The sequence below is a fragment of the Columba livia genome, chromosome 5 (assembly GCF_036013475.1).
Source record: "Columba livia isolate bColLiv1 breed racing homer chromosome 5, bColLiv1.pat.W.v2, whole genome shotgun sequence".
In the NCBI taxonomy this organism is placed as follows: Eukaryota; Metazoa; Chordata; class Aves; order Columbiformes; family Columbidae; genus Columba; species Columba livia.
In genome coordinates this window covers 13,490,301-13,505,752 of record NC_088606.1, presented here as the reverse complement: position 1 = coordinate 13,505,752, position 15,452 = coordinate 13,490,301, and the positions used below count along the sequence as shown (strand labels likewise).

The window sequence follows — 15,452 nt, the reverse complement described above, 5'->3', positions numbered from 1 at the left end:
TCCCTGTGGTCTGGCTGTCCAAGTTCCCCTCAGTGGTTTCAGTTTGATGCAGCTTCTTCACTTCCCTGGTGAAACGGTGCCAGGGTATTTTTTGTGAAGTGTTAAGCAGCCACTGGACCTCTCTGCAGGAGTGTCTCACTTACGGGCCATGAGTAACCCTGGTGTGCTGTTTGTGAAACACTTATTTAGGAAGCTCATTGGGATGAAACATTAGCCCTGTGGTTACTTGCTAGATGAACAGAGAGTTAAGCCTCAGAGAAAATAGGGGGTAAATCCATCGAAAAATCTCATAGTTCCCGTATTGGCCAAAGTGGGTTTATCTTCCTATTATACAGGCTGCTGGTTTCTATGAGGTAACATTTGGGTCCATTTTCTTAGTGATTTTCTGCATCATCTCCATAAAAATCCAAAGCTCACATATATTTTGTTTATAATTGGTGGTAAGATTGTTCATCAGCAATGTTTTTATGATCTGCTGACTGCACTGCTGTAAGATGACTGCACGTGAAGCCCACAGGAGGATGTTACACTTGGCCACAAGCAAGTGTACTCCTCATGTGCTGTCTTCAGCCCAGATTTAGCTCTCTAGAAGCAGATCACAAATGCATTTTTTTTGTCCTTTTGTTGCCATGCCTTTTTCTTTCCAGGATATTACTTGGTATTCTTCACAGTGAGCTAGTGTCTGTCTATTTCTGATACGCCGCCCACCACAGCATCGCAGTATTTTTAACTGCATCTTCTATTCCCCCATCCACTGAGCAAAACTGAGAATGCTACAAAGGGGAAGATGAGTCTCTCAAAGAGCTGGCTATGAACAGAGGAAAGAAAACTCACTGGTGAATGGAAAGCAGAGTTCAAAATGAATGTAAAGCATTTGGGTACCGTGGCGCATGTGGAAGCTCCCACCAACAGCAGCCAGGCGCTGCCTACCAGCAGCAGGTGATGCTCCGTGTCTTCGAGCAAGTGCAGGCGTGGAGTTTATCTTCCATGTAAGCATTTAGTGATTTTGTTTAGCTGCAGAACTGGTGCTAAACCCAGGAATTTTGCTGCCCAACCCTCTCCTTTTACTACTGCCAAACAAAAAACTGAATACTCCATGTTATTGAAGAATTCCAGTTTTAATATGATTCTGCAAAAATGAATTCTGGCGGCAGGTGCCCATCAAATGCCCACTCTGACTTTGGCTGCAGCATTCCCTGTATTACAGCCAACAGTTCAAATACCTTCAGGGTAGGCAGCACATTTATTAAGGAACAGTATACAGAGTGAACACAATCATTTTGTAAAGGTGGACATGATATTAAAACTTGAAGACGGGTGTCTTTTCCTTCCCTCTCCCTCAAAGAAATAGCAAGATGATTTATGGAAGTGACAATAGGCTGGTTCTTCGAAGGGATGCAGGCCTGTCTTCTATGGCTTTTCCTGCTGAAAACTCCTTTGAAGGAGGCCTTTTAAATAACCCCAGTTTTCAGAAGTGCAACTGCAGTTCTGAATAGTCAAGCAGTTTCAGGGAGCTGAATGTGAGGCAATTGAAGGGATCTGCTTGTGTCACAAATTGCTCTTTAAAAACGGCATAAAAATATCTGCTGTTATTTTCTACAAGAAATATGATCACTTTGATGAGCTAGAAGCATCAGGAGAGTTGCAAAAGACTATTTCAGTTGCTTCAAGAGTGTAGCTTTTGTAGAAAGGGGTAATGGGGTTACAGCACTCTGACCTCCCAGGTTAGATGGAGCAGCTAGTGAAAAAACACACCAAATAGTGCAGTTAGTCTTTTCTGACAAGAGGGGTAAATGAATCAGGGAGTAATTGTTGCCGAAGTCAGAAGGTGTTAAAACTAAAGTGAGGAAACAAGTGTAAAATGAAGAAAGCACAAGGATTGTATTCTGGCAGACCATAATTGGTTGCAGTATCTCAGCCCCTTCTAACCTGCATTACAGAACACACCAATTGCATTGTTGTGTTCAAAATACCCTGTAGGTGCTTAATAAACAACCATAAATGTGTGAACTGAGGAGCCAGCTCAGCTTCAGCAGACAAGGGATGCTACAGGCCTGTGGAGACTCTGCTTGCTCAATGCTTGCTCCTCCTTGGAGTATGTCCACCAGCAAACCAGCTTGATATGTTCCTCTCTTTTGTCCTTATGTGAACATGGGGAAATTGAGTGCAAAACCTGACAAAAATACATTGTTGATTACACACGGCAGTTGGCAAGTCTAGCCATTCACATTGCAGATGAGAGTATTTGATATAATACTTCTCATCAGATAAAACACATGTGCCCAGGGTGGGCAAGTTAGGGTTCCTATAAAGTCTGTAATACCTTTTGTGTCGTTCTTCACTTAAGCGTTCACCCTTCAGTTTGTGACAGAGAGGTTAAATTCTATGGGTTTGGTCTGAAACAAACTTGCACTAAATTAAAAAAGGAGAAAATGGAACTAGTTTGGGGTTCTTTTCTTTTGCTGAAGGTAGTTTCCTGAAATGTGCCCTTTGATATTTGAAATTGATTTTAGAGACTTGATTTTTGGACAGTTGGTATTTATCCACACAATGCATACACCCTGAGGAAATGTTGTTTCCTTAAACAGCAGATTGGATCAAATGTTTTTGCTGACATATTTTTTCCCTGTGACAACTGACACTGCAGTTGCCACATATTTCAGTGGTTTAGCACAGACACATGTGAAGAGAAGGAGAGGAATACTTCTAAGGCAGTAATATGAGAATACCATTGCTGGGAATGAAGATAAGCACATACTATTCTCGTAGTGGCTATGTTGTAATATTTCTGCTGAAGAAGAAAATAGCTAGAGACTCCTTGTTAGAGATGGTGGGCTTAGGTTTGGCCAGATTTTAGAAGCAAATATTCTAGTGCCTGGGAATATAATCAGATATAAATATGAAAAGAGATTTATCCCAGGATATTTATTGGACTAGAGGAGCTCCAGTGTGTGTGTGAGGTGGTAAATTCCAGTCACATTAAAATCAATGTAAAGTGTGTGTGGGTGTGTATTTAGTGCCTGAAATGTGGGGCTGTCTGTGGAAGTGTGCAGTGGTCCCACCTTTTTCCTGGTCCAGTTGTACACCCTACAGAGCAACCACCTCACTGGCGCCCAAGACTTGGGAAGGGTACCTGGGATCTACTGCAGTGTAATTAATTTGCAAAACCAAGACATTTTCCCTCTATTCCCTTTGCCTTCCAGGTGTGGTAACCTGCTTTTGCATTCTTCTGTTGTCTTTCTCATCTCCTATACATGTTTATTCCCTCCCTGCCTTTTTTTAGCATCCTTGTAGTAATAGTCACAAACAAGAAGTGCCTGCTGTTGTTTAATGAGGATCCAGACACACTTTTCAGAACTGAAGCTAGTTATCAAGACACATGCAAACTGATGTCAATCTTTAAAATGAAAACAAACATGAGTACAGATGGCTTCTTTAAAGAACAGAATTTATGATAATTTTAAAATCCACCTATGGGTGCCCATTAGAGCAAGCATTCTTAGTCTTGCCTGCCTCATTTAAGCTTTAGTGTAAATTCTGTAAAGATTTGAAGCACTTTAGTTCAACTTCCATGGAAAACAGCAGCTGCCCGCTGCTTCTTACCTGCAGTGGCAGCTTGTTAGGGGTGGATGCTTGATTTTGCTCTCCTGGAGACTTCCAGAGATGCTGATTATCCTGGTCCCTGCCCTTAACTTCAGCCACATGATGGTGTGGATGTCTGACTTTCCTCTTGACTTTTCTGGTGCTGTGAAGCCAAACAGATAAAATTGGTGGTCTTGCTATTTCTGCTATTCATAATGTAGATACAGGATAGGGGGTCTTCTTCCTATGGTACATTTTAGTTATCAAAGGTCATCATTGCCTTTGGAGGGAAAAAGCTTTTTTTCTATTTATTCTAGCACGAGTTAGGCTGAACTCCTGACATTGTTCTGCTGGGAACTGGTTTGATTCCTGCAGGAAGCAGGAGCACAGGACTGAATGGGGTGACCCGTGCCTCTCTGGTTTTGCACAGGAGAAAGAGTAGGGCCTCACAGCATCATCTGCTAGGAGAGGCTGGCTGCACATAGCATCAGCTCTGACCCCATCCTGATAAGTTTTGTGTTCAACAACCAGAAGTAGAGAAGGTATGGTGCTTATGGGGAAAAAAACACTGTCAAGAAAGGTGATGCTTCATTATTAGAAACACTTCATCCAAGGACCTCAGTGTGCTTTTAAGTAATGAGCATTTCACTTTCATATTGAGTTTTCATGTGAGAACAGGCAGAAACTAGGGAAAGTTTCCCCTGCCATTCCTACACAAGAGCCTGTGCTCAGAGCTGTATCTCAAACCCTCCTTTAGCCGTAAGAATTTTCCAAGCCTGGTGCATTGCATCCTCTGCGACTTTCTGAGTAAGGTGTGTCCATTCACTTATCTCAGCTTGAGATCATACAACCTTGTGGTTTTAGATCAGCTGCCTGCAAAATGAGATTGAAAAGCCTATGATTTAAATAAGTGGCTGATTACAAAGCATTGTGAAGGTTTGTTAGGTAAAAGAAAAAAAAAAAGCTGACAGGACAGCTGAAAAAGTCAAGGTTCAAAACAAATGTTGAAGTTTCTGTGCTGCTGCATTGGCTCATGAGATTACACAGAATTAAAGAAAATGTTTCTTCCCTTTAAGGTGATACCTATAGTTGCAGATTACTATAGCTGACCAGCATCTGGGGAGCTTCTTCATGCCACTCAGGGGGAACATGGGTTTAGTTTCATGCTTTGGCCTGCTGGGTCTGTCTCTTTTGGAAACCATTGCTGCTTCCTGCTAGAGACTAAGTGGCTCAAGTAAGGTTATGAGAAGACAAATTTGTCCATTGAGTGTTTGCAGTATTACCTTTCAAAAACAGTTGGAGAAAGCTGACACTTGGTCTCTCTTCATTGTAGCTGCTGTAGAGCAGGGGAAGGTGAGCAGAGTGAAAAGTTTATGAAATAGCCCATATTTTTCCATCTAGATGCCATGAAAATGAAGCTGAGCTCTGAAGAAGAAAGGGAGTGGCCTGGTTGAGGGAAATGTAGAGGAAAACCTTCCCGGGCAAAAGATGCATGTACCAGCTGGCATTGATATTGCACAGTGCTGTGAAACTTGGGGGATAATGGTCCAGCAGAGATGATCTCTGCGCTGGGCTCGAGGATGATGGCTTTGTTTCACAGACATCGAGTTGAGGGTTTGAATCTAAAACTGAATGAGAATAAAACTTTTCCAGCACTTCTTTGGTGAAAATACACACTCTGATATTTTCCATTGGTTTGGTATGTATCGATCAGGCAGCGTGATGTCCCCATGTTGGTTCAGAATATGAAGACTTAAATTAAAATTCTGCTTTGCCTAATGCTGGATGTTATGGGATGAAAAACTGTTCTTAAAATCACACAGAAATGGTTTTATATTTCAGTTGTCCACATCCTAGTCGAGCATTTTAGCCGTTTAGCTACAGAGCATGATAGATTGTTCTGTTTTGATGGAAACTGATGTATTTCCATAAAACATGCTATCATAGTGCTGTTGTACTGGTCACAGTCTAGGGATATAAGTGAGGGAGTGTTCGAAGGGAGAGGGAATATCTTTTATTTTACTTCTATAATTGTCAAAAACAGGCAAGCTTATAATTATGCAAGCCCTTTACAGATCTGAAACAGAAGTTTCAAATAAAGAAGTTCCAATTAAAGAAATTAAGAAAATATCAAAGCCACCCAGAAGAAGGATAATTCTCAGAAGTAAAACTTCTGCTTTTCTTTTCATTGAAGTATCAATTGTTAGCAATGTTGTAAAACCTCAGACTAATTTCCCATTAAATTTATCTGTGGGAGAGAAGGAAAGAGCGGAAAACAAACAAGCTTGAAGGAAATAGAATGAGAAAAAGACAGATAAAAATTTTGGGAAAGGTTATTGAGACTTTTGTTTCAAATTGAAGGGGGGTGTTGTATCAAAAAGCTTGTCCTTTCTTCTAAATGGAAGAATTGGTCTAGTAAAACAACTATTCCTGCAAACCTTGCCTCCGCAGATCGTCTTTGCTTGATGAGACAGCACTTTTTGATGCCATTTCGTGTAGTTAACACTGTTCTTCCCAGCTAGCATAGCTTTGCTGCTGTTTGGCAAGGGGTTGTTTCTTATAATGTTGGGTTAAAATGGAAATAACAGATAAGACTCTTTTTGACATCCATGACAAATTATTTGAGATCAAAGTCACATTATTCTTTTAATTAGCGAATGGAAATCTAAGAACCATATTTCAAAAATCAAGAAAAATTCATTTTACGTGGATCAGATTTTCACAAGAGCATGTATCTGCTCTGATTATTCCAGGGAGGAGGACCAGCTGGATGCTATTTACATAGAAAATTGGCTTTTGTCTTTAAAGGCTCACATAGATGTGGAATATTTGAATTATTTGAAAATGTATGTTTGTTTTCCAGTGCTAAACAGTGTGGAAAACGTGATTCTAAGCTTGCCTCTGTGTGTGTATTCCAGAATGGAGGGAGCAGCATAATGATCCTAACATTGTAGAACCTGCTATTTTCTTAAATCTGTGATTTTCCAGTGCATCATGATGCAGGAAAATAAAGACTGATAGATTAAAACTTCTTCCATAGAAGACACTAAACTGACAAGGTACACCATCATCTGTGTGATTTTTACATCATCTGTAAGATGTATCCATAAATGTTTGCATTTGAGGGAGCAGTATAGGTAGGCAACGGTGGTCCAAGCCTTTTCAGAAGCACGTACAAGAGGGACAAAGTCAAGAACAAAGTAACTTGTAACCCAGAAGGACTGTTAGAGCAAATGAGTTGCATTTTACTTCAGACCTTGTCACCGGAAAAAGAGGTTCTTGCCTAGAGCCTGTGCCTTAGGTCACACGCAGTTATACTACTGCTTGAACATAAATAAATGCATGTCCCAGTTAAACCAGATAATTGCACAATCACTGTATGTCCTTTGAAAATGGAGAATTCAGCACAAGCTTCACCACGCTTTAAAGCAAATAAGGCAGTCCATTGAGTCAGAGGTAGGCATCCTATGTGGTACAACTGGACTCATCCCATTATGGTATTGGAATGTTTCTATTGATTTCTGTTGAAAGAGAAACAGCAAATCATTTAGGAATCCTGAGTACTTAGTGATACAAAGGGTGGGGGGAAAACCCACCACCATATTTGGAAAAGGATCCTTAAAGCTTGAGGATGACACTTCAAAGATTGTACTGGCTTGTTAGACAAGATTATTTGTCCTAATAATAGGTTACACATTCATGTCAATAAATCCCCTATAGTCATTTTTAGATACTCTGTATAACTAATGGTATTTCCCAAACTCACTTAGGCAGCACAGGCTCATTAAACACAGGTAGACATTTATTTAAACTATTTATAAAGTGCAGTGTGAAAAGGAGGAGAAAGAAAATGTCCTTTCACAGAAGGTGGTTAAAATTAAGTACCCGCAGAATACAGCACATGTAAGGTAGCTAGATAATTTTACATGAAAAAGATGTCTGGTTTGTTGTGGAAAATCCTGACATTGCTGACAAGGATGTAACAATATCCAAGTTCTGCAGGTTGAAGTAAGAGAAAATCAATCCTGAAATGCAATGTGATTTCCTAGCACTGGGACTTAGGAAATGGATGGGCTGTTCTGAGGGGATGCTGTGCACTTGCCATTTTCCAGCCCCCGCTGCGGTTGTGCTCCTTTCAGGAGCCATTTCCCCCCCAGGAAGATCACAGCAATGCCTGTGAGCGCACAAGCACTGGGTGTGGGTGTGAGCTCAGTCCCTGCTGCTTCCCACGTCCCTTCTGAGCTCTGGCCATGCTTTTGTGACTCTGGGTCTACGTCAGGGTAACCTCGATTGCCAAATACTGGGGATTTCAGCTGGCTGCCCTTGCGTGCGTAGGCGAGGGGAGAGCAAGGGGTCAGATAAGGACTGGTTTTCCCCATAGATGCCTGATTTGGCTTCTGAGGTCTGGAATGTGTTTTGCTTTGCTTTTTTGGTTTGTTCCATCTGAAGTCTCTGAGGTGGGTCTCGCTGGGCAGGCGATGCTGAGGATGGCAGCCCCAGCTCGAGGGCGCAGGCAGGAGCTGACACGCACAGGGGCTGCCACGCTCAGGGTACCAGCAAGGTCAGAGAGCCCAATACATTTTTACTTCTTGGGGTTTTCCCCCTCTCAGTTTCCCCAGTGTGTGTTGTGATCCATGTACAGCACTCAGCTGGTCACACTTGGCCAAATTAAATTTTCTGGTGCATTCTTGGGACCTCTGAGGTTTTAAAATCCTTATCAGCAAATTGCATGTAAATTACACATATGTAAATTAAAACAGCTAATTAACGAACACAGTCAGGTCTTTTAGTTGTTTCTCAGTTCTTTAGAAGGATGATATGGAGACTTTTTTTCTTGAATTTTAAGAATGCATTTTGAGACATACATCCTGTTTTATACTTTACTGAGTCCATCTGGTGGAGGAGCTGTTGAGAAAGTCCAATGCAAGGGAAGAAAAACCCTGCTGTTGTGTTGCTACAGTGGAAAAACACACATTGTGGTTTAAGATGATGAAGAGGAGAAAGCGTATGTCCAGGGCTTTCTGTGTTGAACAGATTACTTAAACTCAGATTCCTTCAGATGTCTGAGCTCAGTCGTGGAAGCATTAAGTAAAAAAGTCACAAACTTGACTAAGACTGCTCACTGAAATCATTACTAAACTTTAAAGGAGGCAATGAAGCAAGGATTAGATGTAGCTGGGTGTGGAAAATAGCTGTGGAAACAGGTGTTGCGTGTCACTTTGAGTTTTATTTCAATGTTCAAGCAAGCTGAGGCAAGCAGGGACAGAGCTGGTGGACAAGTGAGGATGTGCAGATGCACCGGCTTTGCTGGAATCACAGCCTCTCACACTGGTGTTTGCTGCAGCCCCCAGAAAAGTGTGTCACTGGAAGCTGTTCATGCAGGAACATGGTCCAGAGGAGTCATCTGGGTTTTTTTGTAGTCAGTGTTTAGCGTGCAGACTCTAGTCTTCAATCCAAAATCTCTGTGCCCGCGAGAAGGGATCTAATCTTGACAGTGATGGTTGTGCCACAGAACTGAGGATTTGCCTCTAATGCTGAGATTTAGTGCAGATGCTACCAGAAATGGTACATGTGCGCTTGTGGACACGGGGCTCTGGGCTCCAGACCGCAGTGCGGTACCTGCCAGGAGCTCTGCCTGCTCCTCACTGAGGACAGCCCTGCGCCAGCAATGGAAGTGGCCAAGGTGCAGGGGGGTCCCCATTTCAACATCAAGGGGCAGAAGGGCAGGGATGTGAATGCAGCTTTGCAGGGACAGGGGGAAATTAATGTCTCATGGCTGCTGGGTGACTGGGCTGAAACTGGTCTCCAGTGCTATCAGCAGGTTGCTTTTGCTGTGGTGTGTGTCCTTCATGCCACGAGCGCAGCTGCGGCAGTCTGCCTCGGCACTCGTGCTTCTCCCAAAGTTTTTCCCACTGTCTCCTTCGCCTCGATGTGGCAATGTATAACCAGCAACCTGCCTCAGCGTGGTGCCCCAGGGTTTCTACAAGCTGCAGGAATTCCCCCCTTTGCTCTGTGCCGGGTGCCGGGGCATGTGCAGGATCAGTCCCATGGCCTTTCCCAGTGAGAGATGCGATGTGACAATAACTAAAATGAGCAGAGATGTTTTCATCCATAAATGTCAAAGAAAAAGGAGGTTTCTTACACGTGTTTTGAGAAGTGGAGGTACAGAGTGTCTTAAATCCTAAGAGTGGCACTGATGAGCAAGATCCTGGCTCCTGGGGCCTTGCTGTCCTGGCTCTCTCTGGTCCAAGGATGCCTTCCCTCTGAAGCATGACTGTAGGCATGTGTATATATATATATCTACATCCACACTTACCTGTGTTTTTGTGTGTGTATTTCCACATTGTGCTGCAAATGGAAACTGTTTTCAGATTGAAGTGTTTGTATTATGTGAGCACTTTCCTTGAGTTTTCCTTGCTGGGGTTGTGAGAATAGAGGATAGAGACAATTATACTTTGCTTTGATTTCTAGTCCAAGTTACTGTGTACAGGGATTCAAAGTGTGGTTTCTAGACAGGAATTATTCATGTTTGTCCATTAGACTTGGCAAAAGGCAGCAGATTTGTTTACATAACCAAAATTCAAATCTATTTGTCTGCTACACTTAAAGGCAGAATGCGTAGGCTTTTATATATATTTATATATAGATAGATATTTAGCTGTATTCATGCAGGAAAAAAAAATATTTTTTTTGCAGTAGAACATGATTTTAACAGGCAATAAAAAAAAAGAACATGGCAGTAAACTTGCAAACTGTCAGATCAGAAGATACAAATCCGAGAGAAATAGACATGTGAATACCACTGAGGACTATCCAAAAAAAAAAAAAAAAAAAGCACATGCAAATTAATTTCATCTGTTTTAAAGGTAAATATGGGATAAATGTTGTCTTTGTAATGGTAATTGGGATACTGTTCATATGACAGTTAATAGTATCTTTGTTTTGATGAGAGGCACTGGGATCCCAGAACACTTTAAAGATGTTCATCATTTAAGACTCAGCATTCATGCAGAATTGTTATAATTATCCCTACTTTGCAATTAGTAGGAAAAATGAAGTTAAATGACATCACGAATGTCAGATTCCGGATTAGGTGTAGAGCGGGGAATAGGGATCATGACTCAAACTCTTACAACCCGTAGCCTTAATTCAAATGTTTGAAATGGAAAAAAATACCTTGTCTTGTTGTGAATTCAGATTCCAGCTCAGTCTTCAGGAGGCTGGTTGCCTTCTATTTTTGACTTTTTTCTGCAGTGGAAATTAGCCCCACTTTCAGTCATGAGAGGATACACAGTGCTGCGGATGCAATTGTGCAGATTTCTGAGATGGGCTTCATTTCCTCTCACTCTGAATGTCTACATCCGACCTGGTCCCGGTATGCTCCCTGTGTAATCAATGGAGAGAAAAAGCTGCTGCTAACGTGATTCATCTGACCTGTTTTAGCCGCCTACTTCAGGAGTAGATGAAGCATGCTCTAGAGGGAGTATTGTTGCTCTTGATTTTAATGGAGTACAAATGAGGAACTGACACTTAGAGGTTGTCTGGGCTGGGTGAAGTGAAGCAGAACTCAGGACGGTGTAAGCGTCTCTAGTATGTCATCTGGTTCAACTTTTGGCTTACAGCAGTTTACCTTTTTTATAGTGAGTTTTTGCATGTGGCACTTTTCTCATCATATTTACTCCAGATTCTGGTCCCTGTGTTTTGACATCCAATAGATTTAACTACAGTTTTAGGGAACCGAGGCACTGTCTCATTGACTTGGTTGAGAACACAGCTTTGAATTCAGTTTATTGCTTGAATGCATCTTTTTATTTCAGGAAATGGAGTAAATAAGCTCCCTTGTAAAATGTGGTGTTAGTCAAGACAGAACTTGGCTTCTGCCTGGGGTACAAGCAGAAAACTACAGCATGGCTTTAGTGTTACTTGGGATGTTTCGTGCAGCTCTGGTTTGCACCTCTTCAAACAATATCGCGTACTGCACTCTTGTAGTGAGCATTTAGCAGTTCTGTTCTTTGTTTCCCTGATGCTTACCACATCCCTCGGGGTGTTCTTCTTCTTTAAGTTTACTTTGAATTCTCCTTGAAATATATTTCTAATGCAGTGCCTGTGATACTTGCACAGCCATCTGAAGACCACCTTTATGGGGGTACTCTAAGCACTACCACATCAATATTCTTGAGTTAATTTATCCTAACTGGTATTGTATGCCCCTATGTATTCACGCAGACTATTTATAAAAGCCCTCCCTGTATGGTGTGCCTTGTAGTTTGCCAGCGTTTTTGTGCTTTGGCTCTTTTTTGGATGTTTAATAGCACTTAAACCCACAGAAATGTCTGTACTGTGGTGTCAGCTTTCCAAGGGAAAGATTTATTTAAAAGTCCAAAGAGCTACCTGTTCCTGGCTAGTAAAAAATATCCAAATGATACCTGCCTGTCTGTTGGGATGCTGCAGAAGTTGTGGAGAGGATTGCAGGGGATTTAAGAAGGTTCTTGATATCGTAAACAGCTGAAACTTAAAAGTGGATATGTCAAAGTGTATGCTGAACTTCTCCGGGTCTGTGACTTACACTGACAATCTGTAACTGTATTTATTCTTTTAATCAATTAACTAATGAAGCTTGGATAGCTGGCATTTACCTGAAACCACTTGTTTTTCCTAAGTGTTTTGTTTAAAATGTCATCCTATACCAGCCTAGTTTCACTGGTCCAGTAGTTCCCAAACACTGAAAAAGAAATTCCCTTAAAGAAAATAATCCCTTTTCTCCTGTTGATATCATCTCATCAAAGTCTCACATTGTTGGTTCTTTGTGTAGAGTAACTGGGGATCTTGTCCATGTGGCACTACTTTATTCCTGTCCTGGGTCAGGCTTTTAGTTAAGTAACCAGTGAAATAACAAGGAATAATGAAAGCAAACAGCTTAAGTATGGAGCTTGAGCGTGGTTCATGTTTTCTCAAAAACTGGGCAGATGGGCACATGACATCCAGTTTACATTTTAAATCCTTTCTCACAAGGATAACTGTTAATTTTGTTTTAAAATTGAGCTCTGGGAGAAGAAATCCTTTCTTACTCCTGATGAAACTTTTGCATCTCATTACTCTGAGAGATGCTGCCGAGCTTTGAAAAGTGCACATGAATATCCTAAGCCAATAGTAACAACAACCGAGCCTCTGTTGAACTGGAGGCTACAATTACCTTTGTGTCCCAGGAGCTGATCTGTTCTCCCATGTTCTTGCTGGTTGCAGAGTGAATGAACATGGCTGTTTGCTGGGGCATTCTCCCAGCTGTCTTATCAAACATTAAGCAGATTAATATGTAAATAATTTTAATGTTACCGTGCTAATGTCTTCATCACCGCTATAAGACACTAGTTGCTGTCCCTTTAGTAAGAGCGGTGGTGGTTGTTCTTTTTGCTTAATTTGGAAATTAATTGAAAGCTCTTGCCAACTAAGACATGACAGAGAATGAACTTCACTGTGAAATTCAGCTATAATAAAACACATAATCTGTTTGATTTAGTTTTAAAGAAGGCAGTTTTTTAAAGCAGCTGGTTAAGTACACAGATGTTCCAGTTGAGGGCAATCCAATAGTAAAATGGCATAATGTGGCAACAAACTCTCATTTTAAAAGCTGACAAAAGAAATATTTAGTTAAGCACCATACCCTTAATTATAGCGGCAGATATTTTTCTTTCAGAAGCATGTGTTCAAAAGGTGCTGAACAACGGAGCGTTCTTTACAGCAGAAAATGAACTTCCTTAAGAAAGAGAAGATGCATTCGCTGGCTTGCTGGACTCAGTTCCTCACTGCGAGATTGCTGCCTGAGTCTTCAAGTGAAATGACAGTGGCTATGCAAAGAGGTTTTATTCATCTACAGACATAAGAAGGGTTGTGAAGTCATGTAAGAAAGCCAAAGGTAACATGCTTGTGTTAAAGTCCTGCTCCTCTAAAGGGACCAGCAGAGCTGAATTCTTAAGCTGGGATGGAGACCAGCTGTCTCGGTGAGACTTTTTGTGAAGACTGGCCTTTTGATTATGATATTTTACTCATCTTCATGAATTCCTGCCCAGTGAAGCATGGAAGCGTTGGGCTTTTTCTCCTCGCTGTGCAAGAGTAGGTCAACTTATGCAATTTCCTTGCACTTCATTTCTTTGAACTTGCACATTGCCCTCTCGGGACTGTGAAGTCCCCAGCCCTAGGGCCTGCCAGTTTTGGAAGCTTCTAAATGTCAAGTTTAATCTCAGTTCTCATTTTTAAAAATACAAAGCTCCTTGACTTTCTGCATGTAGAGAAAATTGAGTTATTCCCAGTAAGTGAAGTGTTTGTGCTGTTATGTTTCCGGGCGGAAGGTGGGAGAGGGAATGAGATGTAACTATTTCATATTCCTATAAAAAGAGGCATGGTGTCCAATTAAACCAGTTAAACAGTAATTTTCCTTCTTCTCATCACACTACACCTGCTTTGCACAGACCTGTTCTCTCTCCAGCATCAGGAGCTCTTTACAGCGTGACAGTTCAAAGACCGGGGCAGTTTTGCATTGCCTTGTTCCCAGCATGAGAGCTCCTCACAGAACACACGCAAGAGCCTGTGGGAAAAGGGAAGATTAGGGGCACCAGAGTAGTTGAACATCTGGGAGTAGAGTACAAAGGGCAATTGTGGGTATTTTCCCATTCCCTCTTCTGGCTGCCCAGTTTGAATCCATTACTGAAATAAGGACCAAGGAGTTTAGCCAGAAATAGAAGGTAGGTAGGTAAGAGGCATGAAAAGTTTAGTCTAGGACTTCTAAATCCTTTTGAAAGTAGGAAAGCACTCTGTCTTCTTCCATGGCCTCCCCTGTCTCAGCCTCCAAGGCTTCCTCCCTTGGTGTGGATCATTTCTTGCCTCTTCCTGAGCCTCGCCAGCTGTCAGTTCATTGCTTTTAGCCCCAGGTCTGTCATTTCTGCCTACCTTCCCTGCCCGTCAGCTATCTATTATTCACTTCAAAAGTGCTAGTAAGACCTTCTGTAGCTGCCAATGGGGATGTGGTTGCCTGTGTATGAGTAGACTGCTATCTGATGCTCCCTGGCAGTGTGGGGTTGTGGGGAGGCTATGAAACTCATCTGGACAGATAGCAGTCAACTAAGCACTATTTGTCCTTCTGCCATCCTTGTCTGTGAAACAATTTGTCTTTCCTACACTGATGGTGCGTCACCCAGTGTTGTTTCAATTAACTGGTCAAATTTGTAGAATGTATCATCACAGGGAACACCCCTGCATCTCAGATTATTGTAATCTTGCAGCCTTCTTGCTTGGGTTCGGAGGTGCTGATAAGAAGAGCCTTGTTCTCGCAGTGTTGTGTCTTGGCCCAGCCTTTGGAGAGCATGAGGCATGTATGGCACGTAGAACTCTTCTCTGAGTTTGAAGAACTAAGGTAGAAAGTACTGATCTCAGCAACTTCAGCATTTTAGTGCAAAACATATTGTTGGATTTATTCTAATTTCCATTCCTGTTACAGAGGCCTAGAGTCAGGATCGGTTTCAGAAAGGAGATGGTGTGATGCAGTGAGAGAACTGGGAGCAGGGCCTGGGGAGACCTGGGTTTGTTTCCTAGGTTTGTGCTAGCAGTGGGGTGACTTTGGGCAAAACAGATTCCCTGTCTGCAAAATGGGCATAGTAAGACTCCTGGGGTGTCAACCTGCTTAGGTTCAGACTCATCTTTAGAAAACAGCTTCTGCTTAGGTGTTTGTCTTTTGAATTGCCCATCCTGGACAGAGTAGCTTGTATATTTACATGTCAAATTGCTTTATAATGTGACTTCCCAGCAAGGCCTGTGGAAGGAGGTGAGGATATATAGGCTTTAACACATTCATTCAGATTTAACTACCTTTCCAGGAA

The 15,452-nt window shown here is 41.9% G+C and overlaps 1 protein-coding gene and 1 long non-coding RNA gene across 9 annotated transcripts in view; one reads left to right on the top strand and one right to left on the bottom strand.

Moving 5' to 3' along the window:
• The window catches only part of EVL (Enah/Vasp-like), a 157,699-nt gene that overhangs the window by 28,441 nt on the left and 113,806 nt on the right, over positions 1–15,452 (top strand). The gene's annotated exons all lie outside the window — the stretch shown is intronic.
• Positions 1,608–10,897, bottom strand: LOC135579537 (uncharacterized). Of its 2 annotated transcripts, none has more exons than XR_010472772.1 (3): positions 10,759–10,897; positions 3,604–3,745; positions 1,608–1,738 (listed from the first exon to the last, which is right to left on the bottom strand). It is a non-coding gene; the product is annotated as an uncharacterized LOC135579537 (long non-coding RNA). The 2 variants fall into 2 exon arrangements; XR_010472773.1 differs by lacking the exon at positions 1,608–1,738 and adding an exon at positions 2,042–2,173.